The following is a 26,152-nucleotide window of genomic DNA, read 5'->3' as shown; positions in this document are numbered from 1 at the left end:
TTAACAAAAAAAGGGGAAGTTTCACTGTAGTAATGTTAATGGCAGCAGGATTAATTCTGGGAAGTTTGGTGATGTTTTTTTAACAATAGGTCATTTAGCAGAATAATGAAGAGGAGTTGAACACTGACTGTTTGCCAACCTGACCTTGTATTTCTGACTCAAACATGAGCAAGGTGAGGATCAGGGTCTATACAGCCCTCCAGAGCAACAAAAAAAGTAGCAAGATTGTGAAGAGAATGAAGTAAAGAGCAGACACCAGAAACCCCTGGCTGCACCAGTGCTGTAAATCTTTTCTCTGACAAAGTTCGATGCTCTCTCCACTCTTACCCCTCCAGTGAGGTTCCCTCATGCTTGGGATGTTCAGCCTCTCAAGAGTACTGCCGATTTGGTTTTGGCACATCAGAAAAAGTGGTTATTGTTGGTGAATATTGAAGATATCTCTTAAATTTTCCATGGTTTAATAACTGTCAGAAAGCCACATTCAGGAATGGCTATTACATAAATACATGCTGATCTTAGTGGCCACTGTTGGGGAAGAAATTACATATGTCACAGTAGGAAATGTAAGATGTTTTTCACAATCACTTAACCCATGAGTCAAAGAGGTTTAGGATCAATAACTGAGCCTGAGGGTGTTTTGCATGCAGTGAATAAAATATGGGTCCACTTTATATGGATCAAGGGAATATGATTCATTGATATTTATGATGTTTAAAGATAAAAATTATTTTCTTAGGTCCTCTAGTCAACTGTTCTTTTTTCCCCCCAGTCTTTTCCATATTGCAACAGAGTTCTCCTCGCAGCTTGTCCTATAGTTCAGGAAATCCTGCTCCTATTTATCCCTAAAGGAAGGTAGAAGAGCTAAAATCTTCCCAGTCCAAACCCTGTATTTGACTTCAGTCTCCGGGCACTGCAGAACCATTTCCTGTGATTGCAGCAGAGAAAGATAAAATTCCATACTGGTGGGAATTAACCGAAATTAGAGCAAAGATTTCCAGACAATTAAGAGTCCTAACCCCAAATGTCTTTTGGTTGGATCTATTTTTTCCTTGCAGGCAAACAGGGCAGTGCTTCATACAGGAAGCCAAATTTGCCTATCAAAACCAACAATACAAACTGAAAGCGTGACAAGAGCTGATCGGCATTTGCATACACTGCAATTCCCCATGCAAATGTATACAACTCCGCAAGCAAACGGCTCATTAGGTGCCTAGAGAGCCATCTGTAAGTCGCGCTCCCTTAGCTGACACACGCAGGACTAGCCAAGGTGGACGGAATTAAGTGGATTTGGGATGGGCAGTTCTAGCTCTTCTGCCGTGAAGAAGCTTAGCGCGTAGTTTTGGTTTAGGAGCTGGAAAGAACAGGCTGGCAGAGGAGGCAATGCAGAGCAAGCCCCGGCGCACCGTCGGGGCTCTGGCACGGCTGCCGAGCCCTCCCCGGGGGCTGCCGAGGGCCCCCTGCTCAGCCTGACAGTGGGCAGGAGCCTCCAGCTCCCGGGCTAGAAAAGCCAGGCGAGGCCCGAGGCGGGCTCGGCGTCAGCTGGAGATGCCTCCCTAGAAGCAGGTACGTGCCCGCGCTCTCCGCGTGCGGGGGGCGGAGGGGACTGAGGTGGGGTGCAGGGGCTAAGCGCCGAGGGGGACCGTGGCGAGGTGCCCTCCCCGCTGGCTGCCCCCCGGGAGCTACCCCGCTCTCCCTGCGGCCGCGGGGGGGAGCCCGGCCCGGCGCCGCAGTCCGGGCGCTCCCCGCCTCCCCGAGCCGGCCACCAGCCGCAGCTGCGAGCGGCCGGGAGGCGCCGGCGCCCGCTCGCCACGGCTCCCCGAGCGGCGGCGGAGGCTGGCCGGGGTCCGGTCCGCCCGAGCCTCCCGCCGCCGCCTCTTCGTAGCCGGCACTGATCGCCTCTCCCCTGCCCCCCGCGGCGGGGAGGGCCGCCCCCGCGGAGCCACCGCCCTCCTCCCTCCCTCCGCCCTCCTCCCGCCGCTGCACACCCCCGAGGAAGGGCTTGTTTTCCTGCCCGGATGATGAATTTCTCCGCAAGGTCATCCCTGCCCGCGGCGGCGGCGTGTCCGCGGCTCCCCGGGCGCCGCCGCGGAGGTAAGGGGCGGGGGGGGACGGTGAGCACCACACCCCCGGCAAGTTTTTTCTGCGCCGGAGAGGTACGGGGTCGGTGCGCGGGCGGGTGCCCGGGGCACGGCGGGGTGGCGAGGCGGGGACTGCCTCGCCCTGCCGGCCTTGCCCGGTGCGGGGGAGCTGGGCGGGCCGCGCCGTGCCCGGGGGACGCGCCCCGGGGAACCGTGCCCTCCTCCCCGCCGCGGCGGGGGTGGGTGGGGTGCGGGGGCTGCGGCCGCCCACCGCCCCGACAGCCAGGGCTGGGGGGCGGCCGGGCCACCCCCAAAAGCGGCCTCTCTCATCCTCTGCTGATTGGGGCCGGCGCTTGGAAGCGGCTTTGGCCCCCGCATGTCCGCGAGCGCGGAAAACTTTAAAAAAAAAAAAAAAAAAATAAGGTGCCCCCACCGGACCGGGTCGGGGGGATGCGCGGCGCGGTCGCCACGGCAGCGGCGCGGTCGCCACGGCAACGTGTTGGCGGCCCGCGGCCGCGGTGTCGCAGCGCGGAAGGTGCCCCGGAGGGCGCCGCCGCGGGGGGCAGCCCGGCCCCCCACCTTCCGCCGCCCCGGCCTGGGGTACACGGCGAAGGGGCGTCCCCCAGGGCCCCCCACCCCCACCCCACCCCTTCGCACCCACTCCTGCGGCCTCCCCGGGGCGAGGCCGGAGGGAAACAGCCGTGCGGGAGTAGGGCTGTACCCTAGGAGGGGTGTCTCCGAAACGTGGGGCTGCTGGAGCCGAGCCCGCGGCGGTGCCGGGCTGGGAGCGGGAGGACGGGCCGCTCGGCTGGCGGGCTGCGACGCTGCAGTCGAGCCTCGACGGCTCGCCTGGCGATGCTCACCCGGCGATGCTCGCCCGCACTGGCCTTGCCCTCCCAGTTCCCTTGGGGCGTTGGGGCTGGTCACCAAGCCCTGACGGGCCTTTCCTTCCTCCTGCTGAAGTCAGTGACAAAACTGCAGATGATCTTGCCAGCTCCTAGTCTGTGGCTTGTGTTGTCCACGGATCAACCTGCTTTTTGTGCCCCATATGGGCCTTGGCTTCGTTAATACTTTCTTCCCTCATCCTTCTTTTTCTCTCTGGAGAAGATAACAGTGCGTCCGGTGGATTTATTAGAGTCATAAGGAATTATTATGATCCTGTAGTCTAACCTCTTCCATAATATAAAGCACAGACTATTCCCCCGTGAGTCTGAGGTCTGGTCTTGATTTAATGACTTCCAGCAATGGGGAATTGACTACATTCCTGGATAATTGGCTCCAATTGTTAATCTCATTGTTAAATGTTTGCATCTTTTTTTCACTTTGAACTTTTCTGACTTCATCTTCTAGCTACTGGATCTTGTAATGTCTTTGTCTGTCAGATTAAATAGCTATCTAGTTTCAGATCGTCTCTCTCTGGTCAAGTATTTAAGGGCAGTAATTAAATAGCCACTTAACGTTGTCTCTGATGAGATAAATAGACCGGGCTCCTTTGGTCTCTCCGTGGAATGCAGATGCTCCCCAGGAGAAAAGGCTCAGTCACTCTTCTCTGGCTTCTTCGTTGTCCTCGCCGGCTACCGGCGCTGCACAGTGGATTCCAGGAAGGCTCTCGTTAATGTCACGTGCGGAGATAATAAACTCGTGCTCAGTATTCCCCTGTCTATTCACCCAATGGTACAAACTTTTCTTTCCCACGACTACACGGTGGGAACTTCTGTTCCATTAGTTACACGCAGTGCTCCCTGTGTTTCCGTGCGAGCCGGGGTTTTCTCAGAAGCTGGTTGCCTGTCCTGTAAGGGGCATTTAAATTAAACCTTCCTGCATGCGTAACTTTGGATCTGCCTGTGTTAAACGGATCTTTCCCTCCTCCTATCACTTCACCTCCAATGAGTCTGCAGCTCTGGAATGACAACAGAGCTCTAGTGTTTCTCCCTCTAGAAGTCAGCTGAGTTTTTTTCCTGGGATCTCCATGCTAAAACTGACTTTCTTCGTAGCATTCTCTCCAGATGACCTTAAAGTTATTTGAAGTTTACTGGGGGAGAAGTTATACTGAGTAAGATACGAACTGCGAACTGAAAGTGCCCAGTAGAGTGAGTTGGTTTCGTAACTGCTTTTGTTCAGCTGTGCCGCCAAGTGTTGGTGAGAGAGAAAAAGATTTGCTTTCCTGTCTTACAGAACTGTAAATCCCACTGCTGGGTATGATGTCTAGGCCGATACACGTACTGTCATTGGGTTGCAAATCTTTAACTTGACTTTTGTGAGTTTTACTTTGAAGTGTGCTTAAGCCTGGATTTATAGCTCTCTTTAGAAAGCACAGTGTTTTAGAGTATGGGCCAGAGGTGAGTGTTTTTGACAGGATATTGCCTAGTTTTCCAGTAGCATGTAGCAGCTCAAAGGGGACTGAAAGGATGAGATTGAGTAGTCTGAAGGCACCTGGTGTGGGAGATAGTACAAAATGATAAAGTTCTTTGAAGTGAGCTTTTTCTTGGTTGTTTGTTGGGTTTGGGGTGGGGAGTTGTAACCACCTTGACTTACCCTGCCTAACAGCTTAATGCACACTGAGGGATGGTGATGTAAGAAAGGTCCAAAAATTAAAGATCTTACCTGTACCCTCAGACCATCCCAGGAAGTAAGTGAGGTGATGATCCTTGCAAGATTTGTTTGTATGAATGAAGATAGTAGGTTTCAGCCTTTAGAATGACTTAACTGTCTTCAAAGTGTTAAAATTAAGAAAAAGTGTGTTCTGATTGTGTAATGACTTAAGTGTCAGGACAAAGAACTTTCTTGAAATTTCACAAGGATTTTTTTGTTTTTCTTTTCAAGTCCCTGAAAATACTTCTGTACAAAAGATTGCACTAAGTATAAACAGTGCCAGACCCTTAAAAGATCTGAAAATCATTACTGAGCTCAGATATCACATCTGATTGAATAGAGTAACCCTATGAGCTCTAGAATTGCAGTGAATTTTCTACAGGCTGGTGTCAGCATCTTAGGAATTGTTTGTCAAATGTTTATATAATTGTATGTCTTCCCCCAATATGAAATTTTATTACCTGGGAGGTGTCTTCCCCCATCCATTCAAACTCAGCTTCTCTTCCCCCAAACTGGGCTAATTTCTCTGAGCTTTTTTCAACATAAGCTTTCCCTTCTCAAGGTTGCGTCTTCTCTTCAACTCCTTTTGCAATCAGAAGAGCATGCATATGTTTCCATAGGGCAACTGGTCCCAAAACTTATACATTCTTGAGTCATGGTGCCCATCCAGGGTCAGCCCAGCATTAAGAACAGCATTAAACTGTTAATTAATCCTACAAGGGCAGGACACACAGAAGATAGTATTTTTATGAGCCTCAAACTTACAGTGTCAGCCGAAGACGGTCCAGCAAGTGCTAGGTTAAGAGTTAGGCAGATTTCATTAGCAAAATATGTTGGCAGTAGTAAAATTTGTCAGATTTGGGTCCTACAACTGTTACTGCCACCTTTATTTTTAACGACATAAACCCCCTCCATCAGATGCAGCCAAAGCTAAGGAGAACCTGATTATATTAAGAACAACATCCTGTTTGTGAAATTGTCACTGATGTAGGAGTGAAAGCAAGCTGCTAGGACTGTTACAGCTACAGACAGAGCAAAATTTTGTAACTGGTATGACTGTGCTTCTAGCGGTGCATCATTTCTTGATTTATAACTCCCACGTTAAAGGCAGAGGTGGGATATAGGCAGAATCTGTTGCCTTTATGGATTTAAATGCAATCCTGGATTAAGAGCTGATATTATCTAACGGCATGTAGCTGACAGATCTTTCATACCTGTCCTACAGGGTTATGAACTGGTTTCATTTGTGCAAAACTCTTTAAAATTAGTTGTGTTGTTACTGGTGGTACTTTGATATTATTATGGAAGATGAGAGATGTAACAAAAGTCACCTGGGATTGTTTCTTTATTAACCTTGGATACAGACTGGTTGCCCTAATTGTAAGTCTCAATACTATGTGACAGGATGTCTAAACTGATCCCGTATTTGTTCTTATACATTGGATCATTTAGGTAAACATCCCTTTCTTGAGAGTCAGAACAAAATAAAGATTGGTAATATTTACTGGGGGAAACAAGTTCTGGATATGCTCTGAATGAAATTAAATCACCTTTCAGTAGGAAAAGCTTTTGAGAACGTATCTGAGCACAGTTTACTTTTGCAAATAGTAAAAATAGAAAAGGGCTACGTATATCTGTTTTATGATATACATGGACCTTGAACTCAGTAACAGTTCTATAGAAACAAAGACTTGTACTGATTAAAAATTTAATCACAGATGATCAGTTACTTATTAAAGTTGAGCGATTCGTTTCTTGGAGGCCATAGCTAAGAGTTCGCGTTTATAAATTGGCAGCAGATGCAAAAGGGCAGAGGTGTCAGCACACTGCTGAGTAAATAGGGAAAAAATGCCACGCCAACACTTGCAGCTCCATGCAGGGCGTGGGGGAGCGAGGCAAAGGGAAAGGTGGAGACCAAGCGACTAGGAACCAGCGTACTATCATTTTGCCTCAGTTTGTCCTCTGTCAGCAGTGGACGCGTGTACTTGAGGGAAGAATGCCAACAATCACAAATATTACAATGAATTGCTGTAAATGCTTCTACTGGGGTGCTACAGGTGTGTCCACAGAGGACAGATTGAATTATTCTTTTTGTCCCCCATCTCTAACTCCATGATACTGTGTTATAAAACTTAGTGGCAGGTATGGAAACTGTTACCACAGCAGATATCAACCAGACATCCAGGGAGATTCTGTTACTTTTCTGAAGGATCCAGAAACAAGTGTCAATTATATCTGTGGTTGTAACTGTTAGCAACACCCATTACTTTTGTTGTTCATTACTTTTGTTGTTCATTTTATTTATTATACATCACTAAAACATGGTAATAACAGTTGAGTTTGCTCACTTCCTTGCCTGCTTTCTTCCCTCTGAAAGTAGTTCTCTTAGAAGGACAAGAAGGAGTTATTCGAGGGGGACACAAACAGCCAGCCCAGTGCCTTGTTAAATCATTAGTATCTGTACTATTAGCGTCTCTACATACTATTAATATCTGTATCTAACATAGACTCAAAGCTTGTATCACTTGGCAAATGATAACAATTCATTTTCCAAGCTAAGTTAGTTGTTTAGCTTTGGAGATGAAACTGTTCCGCTGAGGGAGTGGAGAAGAAGTTTTTTTACAATAGGATCATAAGAAGAGTGTATTCTGAGCCGAGATATTTCTCATCTCCCTCTCAGGCAACCCTCACAGTCACTGCTAAGGAAACACACTCAACTATGGTAAAATAGATATGAAGCATATTTCTAGATGGGAATCTTCTCTGTGGTCTGGTGAACTTCTGATCCAGGAAGCAGCAGCATTGCAAAGTTTAAAATAATTGTTTATTGTCTATGGATTGATGGTAGTTACATAGTAATAACATACGCACTCTCACTTGTGTGCCTATACATTAATGCACACCCACACAAATGGGGGCGGGGGGGGAAGTGCAGTGTTTCCTGAAGGGCTGGTACTCCAACAAAGTCTGGCAAGAGCTAACAAAGCTACCTTTGTAGTTTAGTTAGCTACAACTGTGTATTTGTTCAACTGAAGCATAGATTAGGACTGAAGTAACTAGTGTAGGGAAGGTTGCTTGAAAAGATCCTGCAATCAGAAGTAATGCATTCTTATTGTCTGAAAAAACAATGTACCAATCATAGGCAGAAAGTAGTGACCAAACATTCAGCTTTGGAAAGGCAGACCTTATTATTTGCCTTTTTTTTTTCTGCTAAATGGACCAGGTGTTTCTAAAAACCTTGAAAAGTAATCAGTGTTTGCTTGAAGTCTCTGACACCTGTATCTTGAGATTCTGCTGTAGCCCAGTGATGGTAATTAATATTGTCAGCTCTTCACAAGCATCATGCAATTATCACCAGTTGGTGTTTTGTCCTGAAGAACAGGATGGCTTTCTATATGCATATGTGGTTTTCTTTTTCTTTTGGAGAAAGCGGAACAAATATTGGTTACTGTCACCAGGATCCCAGATTGCATTCTAGTGGTGAAAATCTCTTTTCCAGTGACACTAATGTGCAAACAAAAAGCTCAGTTTTTAAAAGGGAAGTCAAAAACAAAAAAAAAGGGCAATATGAAACAAGGTGCAGTGCAATTATTTTTACTGCTCTTCATGAAAAAAGACAGCAAGTTTAAATAGAGGACATGAATACTATGCCACATTATGACTAATCTTAAAAGGATACTATAAAAAGCAATGGCTTTTTTCAAACGATGACATTGAAGTCAGTGAATACTTAATTGAGAAATTTTTCAGTGGCTCCAGGCCTCTTTTTTACATGCAAGACTAGACCTGCTGCCCCATGGAAAAATCACTAGAAATCTGAGAAAATCAGTCAAGGTGTTATGATGGAAACAGCGGGAACTTCCAACGCAGGATAATGAAGGATCTGATGTTACCGTAAGTTTGCATAAACAGGAGTCAAGTCATTAACATTTGTGTGCAAAACAAATAAAAATAGTTATGTGGTTGCACATAAGTTTCAGATGGATGGATTTTTCCTTTCCTGGGTGGAACAGAAAAGGAAAAGAACAGTAGACTGCTTACTAATCTGATTTTACATGCTTTTGGGAAGAGATGAGCGTTCCCGTTGGTAGAGGGTGGAGCTGGAGTGTGGTTTCTCTGGTACCAGGGAAACGTGGTGTCTGTCAGCTTAGGGGTGAGCAGAGCCCCTTAACCTAAAGCCAACTGACTGAAAATGATTTTCTACTCTTGGGCAGTCATTTTGCCTTAGTAAAGAAACTTTTGAAATATTTTGAAGTCCAAGGACTGGTGCTTTACCTCTGGTATGTTGCCAGTGGGATCTTAGTCCAAAAAGTAGTGTGTCTGCCAAGTGCTCGGGAAATCTTCTAGCAAAGAAGATGATGTGAACAGGGGACTGTTGCATTTTCACAAGTACCCATTTTCTTAGACTACGGGAGCTATGATTTAGAGCAGCTTTTGGGATGTCCTTTGAGCACTGCAGAACGAACTAGATATCACCAGGTCCCAACTTCAGAAAGCGGAGAGGTGTAAAAGTCCTATAAATCTTCCCAGCTTAGCTCTCCTAGAAGCAGTCTGACTGTTGGGGAGTTAGCTAGCCCTTATGCTAGAAGATGCTGAAGGATAATCAGCCCTTAGTATTTAAAAAACTAAAGGGTCCCTATCATTAGTGTCATTCTCATTCCTCTGAAACATCAGTTTCACTAAAAACTTCACACAGTTGAAAGACTTAGCTTTAGAGATGAATCATTAGGGAAATGATAAAATATAATAAGCATGCTGGGGGCTGTAGGAAGAGGTAGAAGTAATGTGATAAAATATTTGTCAGAAAGATGATACTCTGAGAAGAGCTGTGTGGAAACAAGATGACAGAATTATTCCACCCTGAAAGGCTGGTATTTCACAAGTGCTGAAGTTTTTGTAATACTGCAGCACACCATGGCATCTCCGTATTTATTAAAAGAAAATGTTAATCTTCCCCTTGAGGTTAATAATTAAGGAGTATCTGCTAAAAGCCAGTAAACAGGCTATGAAGGTCTGCATAAGTTTATGAGAATCCAGATTTGTGCTCAAGCTAAGAAGTAGCTTTACAAGATTCCCCATTTCATTACTCTGAAAAAAAAATTAGCAGTTTCCATCCAGTCTGTAGGGACAGGTATCCCAATTACAAATGCAACTCTGGTAACACTTGACAGTTCTTAGTTGCAGCACCAAAGGCATTTTCACAGAAGGGGTAAGTGATATTTCAAATGGTCACCCCAGTCTGTGGTACAGCAGAATAAAGTGACCAGGTTTTCGGACACTTGCCTGCTGTCTGGTCCTTCAAATAAACCTGTTCATGCCGTAAGCATGAGCACTACTAATTGGAAATGTGCTTTCATCTACCTCAGCCAAGGGCTGAATAGACTTGGAAGACCCATACCTGCATGTGGTGACTTCAGGTCAGGACTGTGCAGAATTTGTGCTGTTTATCTCATGCCTGAGAACATAGGGTTCATGGGCTAAATTCAGACTGTAGTTTTGGCCACGTGCTAATGATGCTAGAAATGCATGAGGATGCACTGCAAACTGTGACTGAGGAATAAAAGCTGTTCATTTCCTGAGAAGTGAGCTCCATCAGGAGATGCAGAGGAAAGTTTTAACAAATGCATATTACAGGATTAACTTCATTAATTTAGCTGCCTGTGCTTTTGGCACTTATGAATTAATCCAGCCTTTATTGATTGTTTAAGTCTTGATTGGCTTGATGCCAAAGAAATGGAAGGGACAAGCAGTTTCCTCCTCTGTATAGCAAGCACGGAAACTTAACAGAGAGGTGGTCTTCCCTTTGGTGTGGAGAGGGGTTTTTACATCCTGGCTGGATTCACTGTACACCTCAAAGGGCACAATTCTAACCTCAAGCCATGGGGCCACTTTACACCATCCACAGTCCAATAAAAGCAGATAATACTCTATCATAAGGCTTGGGGAGCCTTCCCTCAGAAATAGTCTTGTATTAAATGGTCTAGTTCGAGAGTTGCTTCCAGCTGGACAATGCTTGTCCATTATCACAAAAACATGTGCAGCTGATATTGGGAAACAGCAGAACAGTATCTATCCAGTTCAAAAGATGCCCTTAATATGAAGGGCCTCAAGGGAATATTGCTTGGAAAATGTATTTTCATAATAAAATTACCTATTTTAGAATTAGTTTTCCATGCTGGAGGAGGGAGGAAGGTGGCACGAGGCTTGCCAAAGAGATGGACGTGAAGCACACTCACACTGGCTCCCTAACGAGAAGACGAGTGGAGTGAATGTATTAATAAGATAGCACACACGTTTTTTTCAGCTAGGTTCCTGCATGCAGGCTATTCGTATGTGTCTGCTATATCCAGATCAACATGCCTGCAGGAATGTGAGCAGACGTTCCTAGCAGCAGCCAACCCAAACACACAGATGACAGAGAGAGAGCCCACACAATGTCTGTTTGAGACACTCCTCAAAAAGCCTTAGGAGAAGAAAACCAAGGAGGACAAAGCTAATAATAGTTTTGTTAAGTATCAACCAAGAAAGCAAGCTTCAGTTACATTACACTTCTAATACTGTGATCCCAAATAGTGAGCTGTGTAACAAGGTTATTTGCTGTTACTCATCAGTTCCATCTGTACAGATGCTCCAAGACAACCCATGTGTTGGTGCTTCTCCAGTAGCAGAGCCTGCCTTCTGGTGACTAATGAAGCCCACCTACTCAGCCTCCGTTTGTCTCATATTTTGTCTGTTGAAACTTTTCTTCTTTTTCAATGTGATTTATAATTCAGCAATCAAATTAGTCTCTAACCACCACATGAATTAAACTAGCTGGCAATCAAAGCCACACCTGTTACTGTAAAATCACATCAGGATCAGTAGCTAGCTTGCTGTTCAGAAAAAAAAATTAGATGGGTGAAATTTGACCCTGCAGTTAAAGGCTGTAATTTCTTTGATGCAAACCCCATTAATGGAGCTGCTGTAGTTTTACGAGGTATAAATTTAGCCTTTTACCAGAGGTATCTAACCAGAGATATTAAATTGATATGAAACTATTCCAAACACTATAGTTGCCATTCTGACATGAAGCCAAACAACATCATCCTTTCAGTCACCCTATCTTAGGCAGCTGATTCAGAATGATTTTAGGACAGATGAGGTACAGATGAATGGACAGAATATTTAGTCATGGTACTTCAGCCAGCCAGTAGCATCCCCTTTGAAATCCTTGTCCTCTGCGGTTGTTATTGATGGTCCTGAAATACTCCTGACTTGTACAGAGCAATGTTGCCACACTAAACAGCGGATAATAATGATAATGAACTCCTAAAAGTTCAAAGTTCGCTTGTACCAGGGCTTCTGAAAATCTAGAACCCATCTCCAATGTGCTTTGCATGGATGCAGTGCGCCGTGCAGGAGGTTTCAAGCCCGAAGTTTTCTGTGCAGTGGCTTGTTGCAATAGCTTCCCATAATTGAATTTAAGGAAGACCAGAGTGGTAGAAAATCTGCAGAGAAAAAGACACTGAATAGGTCTTGTCATGACCTTCTCAGTTCTGTGTCTGACTGCAGAAAGGAGTTTTCTGATCTCTTTCATGCAGTCTTCCTCATGCTTCTTAGAACCTTTTTTCTGAGTGGCTAACGATTCAACTTCTCATATCTTGAATGGAAAGAGGAGTGTAAAAGTACCTGTTTTCTGGCAGATCATACAGTGGCTCTTGCTAAGCTTTTGCACAGTGGAGTTAAAAATACAGTTAAATGTGTTTTGGGGTGGACCTGTTAGCTTAGTTTTGGAGAGCGTTTTGAAGAAGAAATGCATGTGAAAATCTATATTATCCCTTGAATTAATGCAGTAGCATTCTATCTCTCCTGCCCCTCTTGAAGGCTGACTTTGTGTGTTGCATGTGGAATTTAATCCGTCGGTTCCTGAGCAGAGCTCCATGACCAGAATTTAACTGGGATAAATCTGTAGTCACCTAGTCTTGATTTGAAATTTTTCACTGCTGACTGTTGAAATGGTTAATCAGTCATATATACTTAATGACTAATTCTGCCTTTCTTGAGAGAGGGTTTCCTGTTTGTGACTGAAAAGAGGGCAGTCTTTGGGAAAATAGCCTTTCCTCTTCTGTACATACACGCTTTTTTAGTTAAGTCTATTTGCTTTCCTTTTTTTGTTTCTTGTGTCCTATACATAGAAAAATACTTTATGTGTAGTCAGAAAGCAGCTTTTTGAATAGTGTTTGCTGTTAGTCACCCTCGGAAAAAGACCTAACTGACTACAAAAAAATATCAGGAAATGGGAAAAGAGACCCATCAGAAGCTTAGAGAGACAGAGCAATGCTGATGACATTCAAGTTGAGCACGCAACATGAGGTAGCAAGAGGTATGAACTTGGTCACCATCACAAATATATAAGCAGTGTTAAAACTGTCTTTCAAAATGCTGCTATACCATGGTGCAAAACATAATTTAAAACCGTGCATTTCTTATGAACAGTTTTCTGGCCTTGAGCTATATGAAGCTGTGAAATGGTCTGGCAGGGAGCATGGAGTAAGAGACAGATGGGGAATCAGTGCTGGAAGAGCATTCAAGCCTAGGTCCAGGAGGCAAAGGGCCAACAAATTTTTGTATCACAAGGACCAACCAACTTACTTTCTCCTGCATGTCCTCTTTTCTCTGAAAGACGAGCTCTCCCCTTTACCTCTTACCTCCTCCTGTTTTCTTACGTGGCCAGAATTCATTCAGCAGTTGTAGACATAGGTCAGCCTCATAAATGGAATAAAGTGATTGAGTCCACGTGGGAGAAGGGTGGTGTTCCCAGGATCAGCATTTAGTCTCATGCTCCAATGTTGTGGGAGAAACTTAGGACTGAGGCACGCTAACCTTGAAATTCAACAGCTGAGCAACTCGCTCTAGTTGCTGTCCAGAGAGACCAGGGAGCTAATGAATTTCCAGGGGTTGTGACTTTTCCCTTAAAGTAAAGGGCAAGGCCCCCCTCACACTAGGGGAAAAGAACACGTTTTCTGTCCTCCTGGGAAAGGAAAAGTGTGAGAGTTTGGAAGTGGTGATGTGGGATTTTCCTGCCCATCTGCAGTGCTAACCAAACATCTGGCTCTCTTGAACCAGCTCCCATGGCAGTCTGCATTTGCAAGAATGTTTTTCTTCTGTTGACTTGGAGTAGAACAAACCCAACAGTTTTCCTGTGGCTGCCCAAGCCTGTGGTTTAGAGTTGTTTATAAATAGATGAGGGAGCAGAGTGAAGAGAGCTGAGGTAGTGAGGATCAAGCTATAGTAATTACCTGGACTGTGCTGACCAGCAGCTGAGCAGGGATGGAAGGGAAGGTGCAGGCTCCTCATCTTAGTGACAGCCAAGTTTCTTGGAGCGGGGCCTGAGTTTTTGATAATATGGTTATACAAGGAATACCTGATAAATTGCTCTTTGTTTCCTGGCTCTATAGCCTGAACTTACTTCATCTTCTGATCCAATCTGCCTCTCTATCCGCATACTTCTTTCATTCATTCTTGGTCTGCTCTGAATCCCCTTCCTCAAGCATAGAAGGCTTATAGTCAGGGTCATTCAGAACAAGCTGCCAGCCTTGCTCTCGGCAAAAAGCAGCTCACCTGTGAGAAGATAAAAAGATAATCAAGTAGAGTCACTTGCTCAGTATCTCATTGCCTGCTGCCCTGTTCACACTGGATGTCCTCCTCTCTGTTGTCAAATGTTCATACCCCATCTGATCCCATGCCCTGCCCCAGCTTTCTGAAGACCAAGAGCATTAACAGAGCCTTTTCCAAAAGTGCTTACCTCCTTGTATGAACACTTACAGATCTGCAGTGGTTGCAAGTACTTTTCTTGGGTGGATATCCTTCCTAGGTCAGTAACATCCTTTGCTTGTTCAGCTTTAAGGTGGTGCTTTTGGGGTTTTGTGGGTTTGGGGTTTTTTTCTTCAGAAGTGCTGGCAACAGCATGTTCTGTACACTTCTTTGGTTTTCTAGCTTGTGCTTTAACAGAGGTACCAGTCTGCTTTGCCTCTTTATAGATTCACGATTTGCTGTATGGCAGTAATCCAGCAAGGGGAGACCCACCTTTGAATATTTTTTGGTAATGTTTCAGAGGTGAATCTCTAAAGCCAGATTCCTATGCTTGTGATTGCAGAGAATTTTTAGTAGTAGATGATGAGATGTAGGAGAAGGGTGTTCTGTAGTTAAATCACTGGCATTAGACGCTGACTGTTGCGTAGTTTTCTTGTGATCATCAGCTGTGTTAGCTTCTAAAGAAGAGGCAGAAAAAGTACCATCTCCAACCTCTGCTCTGTATCTTGCCTGCTTAAGCTATGAATGTTTAATATCTCTATGGTCACTTGTAGCATCCAGTGAAATGGCAAGAATATGTTAGGGCCTTCTGGTATTTCTTGTATAAGAACAGGAAAAAAAGAAATTGTATTTTCAAAAATATTGAGCAACTGTTGACTCCTGCTGGCTTTACTGGTATTTCTGATTATTCAGCACTTTTGAGAACCAAACTTCTTTCATTTCAGCACCTAGCTTTAATCACCCAGATTAGGCTAGATGACTATCTTTTTGTTAGCATATATCAAATTTTATGTGTATATGTATGTCCGTAGTCACGTATGTATGCATAGTTTGTGGTAATAAAAATTGTATCCATAAATAGGATGCCAATAAAAATAAGTTGTGGTATGGAGCCTATCATGCATCCACAGCTGTCAGATGACTGGTTGAAGTATCTAGTGCTTATCTTCAAGAAGGTCCTGTGTGGAAATAAACCAACCTGTCTGGATTTTCATACTGTCTCTAAGGTTGTTACACGTTTTCTCACTCCTCCAAGTATGCCTCTGTGCACGAGGCATCTATGTTTAGTTTGAGTCCAGTAATTAAGACCTAAACTGTGAATGATCCTTTTTCACGCCCTGCCAGCTTCCACTCCAGCTGACTTAGAAACAAGGACAAAGCTATTGCACAGCCCTGCTCGCTCACAGCTGTGCTCTAGCAACGTACAGCCTGACCTCAGCTCACTTCTAAGATTTCCAGGTTAAATATGCTGGCAGTTTGAGCAAGGACAGCTAAAACTGCTCCAAAGAGGAGTAAAAAGGAACACAGCCTGATGTGAGGAGCTGGGTATTAGAGGCGATAAACTCGGTAATTGCTTGGGGCTGCCACATCTTTTTTTTTTTTTTTTTTGTAATGCTTGGCGCCATGTTTTGCTTTTGTACCATGAAGCAGCTGCCTGTAGCTTGAGAAGGTCGTAGCTTCACCATACTTGAAGATAAGCTGGAGGGATAGCTGCCATGGTGAAGTGCCAGTCATGCTGCCCATGGGGCTGTCTGGTTTGGGCTTGGCCAGGTGGTCGAGGCAGCCAGCTTCAGTAAACCTGAGACTTTTTTAAACCCAGATGTGATATATCTTGTTTGAGCTGGCATTTTAATGAATGCTAATTATACTCATTAACCAATTTGGCAATCATCCTGAGGGACAGTGATTCAAGTCAAAATTAATGTCTTTTACCAGTGCCTCCATCACAGTGTGCATTGCTTCAGTCACCTGATAAATGGAAATATGCCTGGTTTAAATGCAGAAGAAATGAGGAGAAAAGGTATGCCCAGCATTCAGCTCAGTGTAAACTTTGAACTCTAGCTCTGGAAGATCCCAGCCCTTGACAGGAGTAGGGATGTCGCACTAGCTGGTGTAAGCCATCATGGCCTTGCAGAGTTCCAGGATACAGACTACATATCTGGTATGGATAAGGCAGGGGTCCAGGGTATGGATATGGCTGTGCTGTATCACAGTAGGCAAAGCTTTGGCTTATGGCAACTGCAGTAATTGACTTCTAATATTATTATTAGCTTTGACAGGGTTTACAAAATAAGACATTAACGGGTCTCTGTTTCCAGCATGCTTTACTGCACTAGTTTCCAGATTTTGCATTACTATCTCTTAAATATTTGCTGTCCCAAGGAAGTATTTCTGATTTTAGTTTGGTTCTGACACAGATGGGACTTCCCAAGTCTCAGACACTAAATAAGGATTTGTTTTACGAGCATTGTGATTTTTCAGAATTCAAAAGCAGAGAATGTAATTATTCTTAAACCTGTGAAAATCCCATTTTAAAACAAGTACAAAAAGCTGCAGGCAGCTGGGTACCTTAGTCCCCCTTGTTGGGGCTGGAAGGATAGAAGCACATTGAATCTAAGGATAAAAATACATGTTTTGAATAAGCCATTGTTAGGAGACAGTTCTAATAGAAGGGACAATGGTTCCTGTGATTGTTAGTGTGAGAGATTTTTACACCCCTGGGCTGCCTGCAAGGGCAATTCTGAAAAGCTGTTACCATCAGACACCTGTGGGATAGACTGCAAATAACGAGTTGTTCCTAAAATAAGCTGTTGTACAGCACAGCTGTTCGTGTTTTTCTTTGCTGCAGGAAGGCGGAGGTGTTGAGAGAGTGACTTGGTGACTGAGTTGGCTTCTTCACCCAGGGAAAGCACTGAAGTCGCTTTGTTCAAGCACATCCACTTGGTGGATGGAGAAGACTTAAGAGCCTCTCTTTGTCCTGAAGAGATCTCTGGCTATATAGTGAATTTGACTCAAAGTTAGTGAGCTAAGGTTTGGGGGCTGATTTTTACCAATGCTGAGTTGGTATCAGTGTCAGAACCTCCTTTTTCTCAAGCCAAGAGCCAGAACAGTTTCTTTCAATTTTACCTGATCAGATCTGCCATGGTGGCAGTCACTGTCATCTTGGAGGTTTCTCAGATGTGTCTTTCAACACTGTGTGTCAGCTCTGGGTGGAGACTGAAGAAGACATGGTGTGATTTATAGGTGTAATCTTTTGCCAACATGTTCCTATCTAGCATTTGCCTTCACTAGGGTCAAGTAGCTGGAAGCCCTCACACAGCTGAAGTGCCGTGTACATGGTTAGGCTGTTCTATCATTTCTGGATATAAAGAACAATGGTGTCACTGATTATCTGCAGTACATGACAAGTGTCATTTTTCCTGGCTTTGACATATTTAGGATGTGTCATTCTGTCCCTGATTGGTTAGCACATACTGCTTTCCACGTGTCCCATGTGCAATAGCATATCATCAGTTAAAAAAACAGTAATGCATGAGGTGCTGGTCTCTGCTTTGGGCCAATTCCACTGGGGTCAGTGTTCAACAAAATAAAGCATATAGCCTCAAGTAAAGAAAAAGAAGAGTCTAAGACTGCAATGACAGCTTTTCCTGTAACTGAAGTCATATTGTAAGCTCGTGTGACTGAGGTGAGCAGGTTAGAGTCCTTAGCTGGATGTACAGGTTTGAGTCATTGCCCTCAAAAGAGCATTTACCAGTGTTGTAAAGATACCACTGAATTGCTTCTATTTTATCTCTGAACACCGAAGGCTTCCAACCTGCAGCCATTTTTGGTTTCCTGCAGAGCCTCAATACATCAGACAAAGAGTGGCCCAGCACACAGCACTTCCTCTTGTGTTTTTTTGAGAAGGTGTTTAGCAGGAGGCGGTTTACTGAGGAGATTATTTTGTTCTTTTTACTGCTCTTATTGTCAATGACAGACAGCAGCGGAGCAAAGTGAGAATGTGAAGAAACAGGAAGCAACTGCTGAGATGGCAGCAGGAAGAAGGCAAGATATTTTTAACTGGGTTTTTTTTTAAAGAAAAAAAAAAAAAGCTGTTTCAGCTGACAGCCTCTTTATTCACATTAGTTGTGTTTCTGATAGCCAGGAGGCAAGACCAGACATGGTGAGATCATCATCATGCCTTTCTTAGGTTAATAACATGCTACAGCAGATTTCTGTTACAGTAATGACTGGTTATGCTCTGCATCCTTCTTCTCTAATTACATGCCATTTGGAGTAGTTCTTTTCCGTTAGGATAACGCCTGTAAACAACAATGGATATGTCCTTTGCCAGGTGCCTGTTATGTATAGATCTATTCCCTTCTCTAATACTGACCCCAGCATCTTCATTAAAATAATATGATATACGAGAACTTAATTTTTCAGACGGTGTGTGAGAGTTAAACATTATTGTTGGATTTTACCTTATGCAAAATACATTCCTCCTGCAATCAGCTCTTTCAAGGCAAAATTTCCTTACTTGCAAGGTTGGTTAAAAAAAAAAGTGCTGCTACAACACACTTCTCTGCGCACCAATAATATGGTTACTCAGCAGCAAATCAAGCCTAATTATCTAAGGTGCTACCACCACTACTGGGGCTGCTTCAGCCATGTGATGAGTGTTTGCATTCAGTGTCCTGGGGGAATGTTCTTAAGAAGAAGGTCATAATGAAATTCAGGACATTTGCTTTTGAGGATCTTGAAAGCATGTTAGAAGTAGATCGAGTACTTTGACCCATAGAGCCACCCTTTCCAAGACACATCTACTCAGCAGTAGTTGTGTATTTCTGATCACACAAAATGTGGTTTTGGTCTTGGTCCAGCTCCCAGTAGATGGATGTCCACATAAACCTCATCATCCTGGTTGCTGCTAGTTGACTGGGAGTCTTAGCACAGAAAGCAAGAATTGCATGGGCACTAAGCCAGTGTTATTCTTTCACCCCTAAAGATGATCACTCTGCTTTATAATGAAGTCACGTTGACATCGCTGTGTAGGAAAAAGCATTTATTGTTGGCTATTGTTAAACTGTTCTCTCAAAAAATAGGGCTTTTTTTTGTCAGCTGTCGATGTTCAAATGCGTTCAGTTGCATGAAATGCATTAATGAGGGGTTAGATTTCACCATGCTTTTATCAGACAGAAGAAGATAGAGGGATAGATAAGGAATTAATTTCCCACTTAGTTGATGGGCAATTCTGTTGCTTTCAACATCAGGCATGAAAATGGTGTTTGAAAGGTCCATATGACCCTCCTGTTCACATCCCTCAAACACCACTTCTTGGTTTTACTCAACAATAAGTTGAAGAAAAATAATGTGGCAGCGAGCTATGTGAAATGGGGTCATCTGCCTGATGTGGACAGCAGGTGTCTGGTTTCCTCTCACGTGCACACGTCAGGAGCATGCGCACAGACGTTCCTCCTGAAGTGTGGCTTACCCTTGAAGTCAGGCTGCATTTCCTTAAAAGTGACTTCCGGTGTCAGCTACTGAAATTAAAAAAATGCACTGATAAATAATGAGGCTTAAACATAAGAATGTGTAATTAAAAAAAAAAAAAGGGCAAAATATATATCCCTGTGGGTTTCATCCCCATGTCACATCCCCTCTAAGGTGGCCTAGCATATGAGGTAGGAATGTTGCTGTAGCTCATGCAACTGTTACAGCTGGCTGCTGGTCAGTGTAGTTGTTTGATTTGGCTGTTTTCATAAAGCCATTTATCCTTCCCTTTAACCTTGGAGGAGACAGACTGACAGGCTTTTGGCAGTGTTCTGCAGCAAGCCCAGTGTTCAGCAGGGACTTTTGCATACTTACACGCTTCGCTGAAGAAAGCCTTTTTACTGGGTGCTGTCACCCTGGGAGGACGCATGCAGAGAGAGAGCCTGTCTCTGCAGCCCCATGCTGCTGCCCAAGACTCCTCTCTGTGGGCAGGGAGGATGCTCAGGAGCACAGCAGAGCGTGACCTGAGTGGGAAAGTCAAGGGGCAGGACAGGGGCACAGGGCAGAGGAGAGGATGGTGTGGGAGGAAGGGTGTGGCCACAGGATGGTGACTTCAGCAGAGCCAGCTTTGGTGCTAGGGAACCTCTGGGTGAAAGTCAGTGGTGTGACCACAGTAGCTGTATGCATCAGGCTACAGAAAACGATAATATGAGCTCTTCTGATACAATGTTGACAGGGATTAAACAAAATGCAACCAGGAGTGATGTTTACATGCACACAGAAGATTTACGTGGCTAACAGAGCACGGGATCCCTGCAGGGCTCTGTGCACAGGCACCAGAGCTGGACATGGTGGTTGCTGCTTGTCTCCTAGGTGGGGCAAGACAGGCGCTGCTCACAGGGCGCATATGGGGCACAGGCTAACATCCCATCTCAGAGCAGAGCTGTGGTCGTACTTCCTTTTAGATGGACATCTTTCTAATTGAAGGGTATCTTATTATTCTGCTGCCAGCAGGACAGTAGAGCTGAATCAGGCTGGGTCACTGCACAGTTTATATTAATCTGTGGTTGTGGGCCTGCCTGTTAAAAGCCGGTGGCCGATATTCCCACACATCTGTCCCTGGGCAGCTGCTGAGGTGCACATGTGTCTCTGGGACGTTTTGAAGTGTTGGAGTGAGGTTCTGCTCTAGCTCGCAAGCCCAGACTCTCGGATGAGCTTGTCAGCACTCTCCTGCACTCAGGCAGCCATGGGACTTGGACTGGTTTGCACATTTCAGCCTGAAGTTGGAGCAGAAATGTACACCGTTCTGGTTCAGCACTGCCTGGGTGTACTCTTATACCAGTCTAAAGCTGCTTAGGCCAGTACTGATTTTTCTGGCAATCCTGAAGTTATGCTAGGGATGGACTGACTGATGCTTGCTTCTAAACTGGGATAAACACTGCAGTACCAAAACTGTAGATAGGTGACCCCTTGTTCTCACTGCCAAGTACCTGAGAGTACTTAAGAGAGATCCAGTCTCAGCCAGCCTCTTCTGCAGCCTGCTGGCAACTGCACTTTCTGGACTCCTAGGAATTCAGCGAGAGTCTAGGCAGCACAGAGATCATAGATTTTAATAAGAACATGTGCAAGAGCTAACTGCAGAAACAAAATCCAGCAATGCTATCCACATGCTGCAGTGAGAAAATATTGTAAATATTACATTTTTAAATGTATTTAAAATTAATCAGATTTGCTTTTGCATCTAGTTGAGTAGACTGTATCATTCACAGTAAGGTTACAGTGGTCTCTTGGAAGGGTGTACTTAAGATTTGTCTAAAGCTCAGCAAAATGAAGGAAGATGCAAAGCAGTTTGCTTTACTTTGGTTTAGACCCAGAGGCCACTGCGCCATTTGGTAGGACTGGCTTTAACCCATTTTCTCATCTGCAGGTTAATCTGGGCTTTGTCCTTCTAAAGTGGAGCTCCCATGCCAGATGAGAGGAGTCAACAACCAGAAAAATACATTTCTTCCGCTTGTACAAAATACTGCTAGGTAAATCTTCAGTAACTGTCAGGCTGATTGGCAGCCATCTCTTTTTGGCAAAAAATGGCAGTGCATCTTGCCCTTGATCTTTCACACGATTTTCCTTGGTTTATTACCATTGCAAACGAAGGACAAGCAGAGTCTGAAATTTTTCTTAAGTACTTACCCTCTGTTTTTCCTTTTGGACTCATTTCCCATTTTTCCCTCCGCCTTTTCCATTTTTCAGTGTCGTGTCTTGACGCCTGTGCGAGCAGACCTGCGAGACGCTGTGGGCTGTGTCTCAGCATCCAGGAGGAAGAGCTGTGAGATCTGGTGAGGAGCCAGGCTGCTCCCTGGGAACCCTGGCAGGAGCCAGGTTTTCCTCGGGGCTGTTCGTGCGGTTCAGTTGGTAGTTCCAGCTGATTTAGCATGCGTCACAGGTGGTTAAAAAGTGGTTCTAGCACAGGTGCTGGGAAGGGTTTTAGGAGGGGCTCTAGGGTTTTGTTTGGTGGTGTTTGCTTTAATACTAAAATGAGTGGCCAAGACTTCCAGTGCGCAGGCTTGTACAAATAAAGGCCCTTTTCTTACAGGGCATGCATGTGTGTGTTGCCACAGCATTTCATATAGGCCAAATATGCAAAGGGATTTCATAGCTAGGTGTGCATTCATTTCCAAAGGTGATTAAAGTGTCAGAAAATCCTTAAACTCCTGATGGCCAGCAGTAGGAAGGGACTACAGAGGATCCACGTCTCTGTTAGGGCTTCAGACTGGCCAGAGATTTCAAGTAAGTCTGACATTTTTCTAAAGCAAGCATTCCTACCCCAGAAAATAACAAGAATAATTGAAAAGCTTTTCAAATAAACCCACACACACCTGGAGTTAAAAACTCACAAATGAGAAATGTAATTTTTAATATAGTGAAAAGTAAAAATAAACAGGTAAGATACAAAGTCCTTGTAGGCAGGCCCTTGTTCCTGGGCAGGGTTGCAGCCAGAACAGGGGCTCCTGAGCTGCATGAGACTGCCTGGTCCTCTCCAGTCTCTGGGAAGTCCCTCCTGTCACCTTGGTGCCTGCCTGGATGCTCCCTGCAGGGACTACCACATCCTGGCTCCTTCTCAGCTTCCTCTCCAGCATTTGTTCCATTGCCTATCAAGCTGAGCTGTCTTCCCTTCTGCTTCTAGAGGGATATGACTGACCCAACCAGCCATTTAAGGGAACATAATAGCGAAGGCACGAATAAGACGCATACCATCTATCACATCTTGCCTTGTTTCTGTCCTCAGGGCAGTTGTGATGGAGCCAAACAAGGCTTCAGGTGTGAACTAATATGACCTTCATATGGTCATACAGTTGAGCGGGCCCATAACAGCCGTGAGCCCAGATGCTGCAACAAAAGTGCTCAGATATCATGATGATGGGCTTGACTGATGAGCAGAGTCGAGGTGTGCTGTAGTTTAAGGCAGCAGAAAAGCATCAAGAAGCAATAGGAAAGGTGAATATCAAAAAAGGTCAGAATACACCTTATTGCACTGAAAGCAGTCTGGCAATAGGCTGTTGTCTGTCTGGGCTGAGTAAAGTCATATCAGCTACCTGAATAGTGAGGGAGTAAATAGGTATTTTGCAGTGTCTGCTAAAGTGTTACAGCAGTTCTGCTAACTGAATCAGCAGACGCCAGTCAAAAGCAAACCACAGCGTGGAGTCACCTGCTTTGCATAATGTCTGCACAGAGGGTGCTGCAGCCTCCTGGTGTTGAACTTGTTGCTTTTGCCATCCGCCTCCCTGTCTATCTCTGGCATGGGTTCCTGCGGTGTTTGCAGTTGTGGCCAGCAATAACATGTGTGGTCCCCAGGTGTGGAAGGGGAATTGGGACTTCATGCACCTTCTCCTTGAAATGCCAACCCCGTCACCTGTGAGAACCACATGTATGTAAGGTATCTGTGTGGGCATCCCCTGTTGCCTCTTGCTTCCCTGTGATTGTAGCATAAGAGTCTGTCTCCTGTCAGCATCCCAAAGCAAGCTGAAAGATGGAAATTGTGTATCTTCTATCTTACCTCTTCGGGCAACCTCTTTTGTAGTTCAGTGAATATGTCCTTGGTTTGCACTGTCCATCATTTGTAGTGCCAGTCTTCAGTCCCACAGAGAGTTAGGAGAAAATAACCCATGAAGCATATTTTTCACAAACAGGTAGGATAACAAACACCCTTTGACACTAAAAAGAGGAAGTTACAGCAACTTAATGAGCTGGGAAAAAAGAAAACACTGGGTGCAGAATTAGAATGATGCAAGTACCTGTGTATGCTTAAAATTTAAAGAAATATGCTCTGTGTTCTATGTATTCAGTGGTCTGATACAAGTTAGAGCATGCCATAGTCTTTTCCTCAGATCGAAAAATGAGGAGGGAGGCTGAATTTCTGCTTCAGCGGATGTTTATATGTGTCCTTAACCCCTGCGGTTGTATGATGATTTTTGTGATGATCTGAGAGATCATATGATGAGATTAGAACTGTTAAGAGCAAATGTTCAGTTCTTCCATTTGTAGAGACAAGGTTGAAGAGAGGACTCAGGAATGGAAAGCTGATGAGAATCCAGAATTGGGGAGGGTGTGCTTGATTAGTTTGGGAGTTGCTTTTTAATTGTTTTTCAGTATTTGTTCTTAATTTTTTTTTTTTTTAAATTGAGGGTAGTTGGAGATGCTGGCAGTCTTATTTGTGCTTTTGCAGATTTTCGGATTTTTCAAGAGAGAATGGGAGGCAGAATTTTGTGCTGGAATTTCCTGGAAATTTCTTGGTTTGTTTTATTAAACATGCAGACTTTCTGGTTTTGTTGACATTCTCAGAAGCAGCAAGAGGGAAAATTTGTAGTGTTGTTTTGTTGGAACATGAGTGTTACTGAAATAAATAGGAGTTTCTTTATATTGTCAGCATTGAGTTGCCTGAAAACTTCTTGAGGTTTGGGGTTTTTTGGTTTTTTAAAGCACATAATGAAGACCTACTCAGTGACAAGAATCTGTGAAGGTCTGCTGGCCATGTAGGGACCCTCCCAGACTATATAAGCCAAACATAAACTTTGTCAAAGTTAGAAACTTCATGTTGCAAAAGGTCCAGAAGAATGCTATGTTGAGATGAGATTGACATAGTCAGGCAGACTAATATGGTCTAAAAGAATAAGGTAGAAAATTCTGTTGGTATAGAAAATCTGTTCTTATTACTAAAAATTTATTTTGAGATACTAATTTCACCTCCCGATAAATGAAAATTTTGGATGATTGCGCAAGGTCAGGCATATAACACTTGAAAAATTCATCAGTGACCTCGGTTGGTTTTGACATGTGTTTTGGCCTACCACTGAATTTTGTATTTCTGTTTCTTCTAGGTATTAGCTTGCAGTCAGTTTTGCTTGTTGTTTTGAGTCCTCACTGCCTTGGTAGTTGAATAGTGTTGCCCACAGGTCCCAGCGTTGTTCTTCACTCCTGTATAATAGGACTCCAATAATAAAAAAGAGACAATAATCATAAATAAGATTCCAGTAATAAAAATTACTTTCCAGTTCTGTAATAAGTTGGGTTTGCTTGCTTTTCTCTTGTGTAAGACGCTTCATTCTGATTTTTATTAATTCTTAAGAAAGAGCATTGTCAAAAATTACCAGATTTATTTAGACTACTACAGTGCCTCTGGCTCCTGTCATTAGGATGGCTTAGTGAAGAGTCTAACAAGAAAATAGCTCCCATGACTTCGACAATGAAGTGTCTATAAAAACCTTATTCTCATAAACTAACTCATTTTCAGAGTTGTACCAGGCAGTAGAGTTACCCAGCCCCCCCACCCATGTTCAAGGGTCAAGCGAAATGTCTGAGTTATACTCTGTTGTCCCACATCAGAGAATAGGTCCGCGTGGGTTTTTTGGGGGAGAATTTTCTCTGTCGACATTATATGTCGAGGGCTCAGTAGCAGAATCACTTTTAATTAGCACATGTGACAGTTGTTTAAATGTGCGTTTCAAGTGATGCTTGTGAAGAGCCACTAAACAGATGGGGAGAATTCATGTGGGGGTTCAGATCAGAACTAATTCACTTAATTGAAAAATTAGGAATCGTTCCCCCATGGAGTGGGTATGAGTTACAGTCAGTGCTCTGGCATACAGATTGCCTTTCCCAGTTTCTGTATAGTGAAGAGCCAAACAGATTTGCTTTGCCGTCTTTATTTCTTCTGAAACTGTTTGCCGAGTAGTATGTCTCATCCTAAAATGGGGGTTGGCTTTGTTCCATTATTTGTTTAATTGTTCTTAAATAAACTCTGGATCTAAAAGAAAAGAAATGTGACCTGCCCAACTGTATATACTAGTTTGGTTTGCATCGATATTTGAAAAAGGGAAGAAGAGAGTATCAGAATTTATAGACAAACAGATGTCCAAAGCCATCTGCTCCTCTCCTCACGGTCA

The 26,152-nt window shown here is 44.1% G+C and overlaps 1 protein-coding gene across 4 annotated transcripts in view; it reads left to right on the top strand.

The window, feature by feature from the left end:
- The first annotated feature begins 955 nt into the window (after nt 1-955).
- GPRIN3 (GPRIN family member 3) overlaps nt 956-26,152 on the top strand; it is a 36,061-nt gene continuing 10,864 nt past the window's right edge. Inside the window, exons 1-2 of one of the 4 annotated variants that reach the window (XM_074823092.1) lie at nt 956-1,563; nt 21,643-21,745. The gene's annotated coding sequence lies outside the window, so the exon portion shown is untranslated. Of the gene's footprint in view, nt 1,564-1,761; nt 2,092-21,642; nt 21,746-21,962; nt 22,049-26,152 lie in introns of those variants that run through there. The other 3 variants (XM_074823093.1, XM_074823091.1, XM_074823090.1) reach the window with 3 other exon arrangements.

This window comes from Strix aluco, chromosome 4 (genome assembly GCF_031877795.1).
Source record: "Strix aluco isolate bStrAlu1 chromosome 4, bStrAlu1.hap1, whole genome shotgun sequence".
Lineage (NCBI taxonomy): Eukaryota > Metazoa > Chordata > Aves > Strigiformes > Strigidae > Strix > Strix aluco.
Note: the sequence above shows the minus strand (reverse complement) of the source record. Positions and strands in the feature narration are given on the sequence as shown.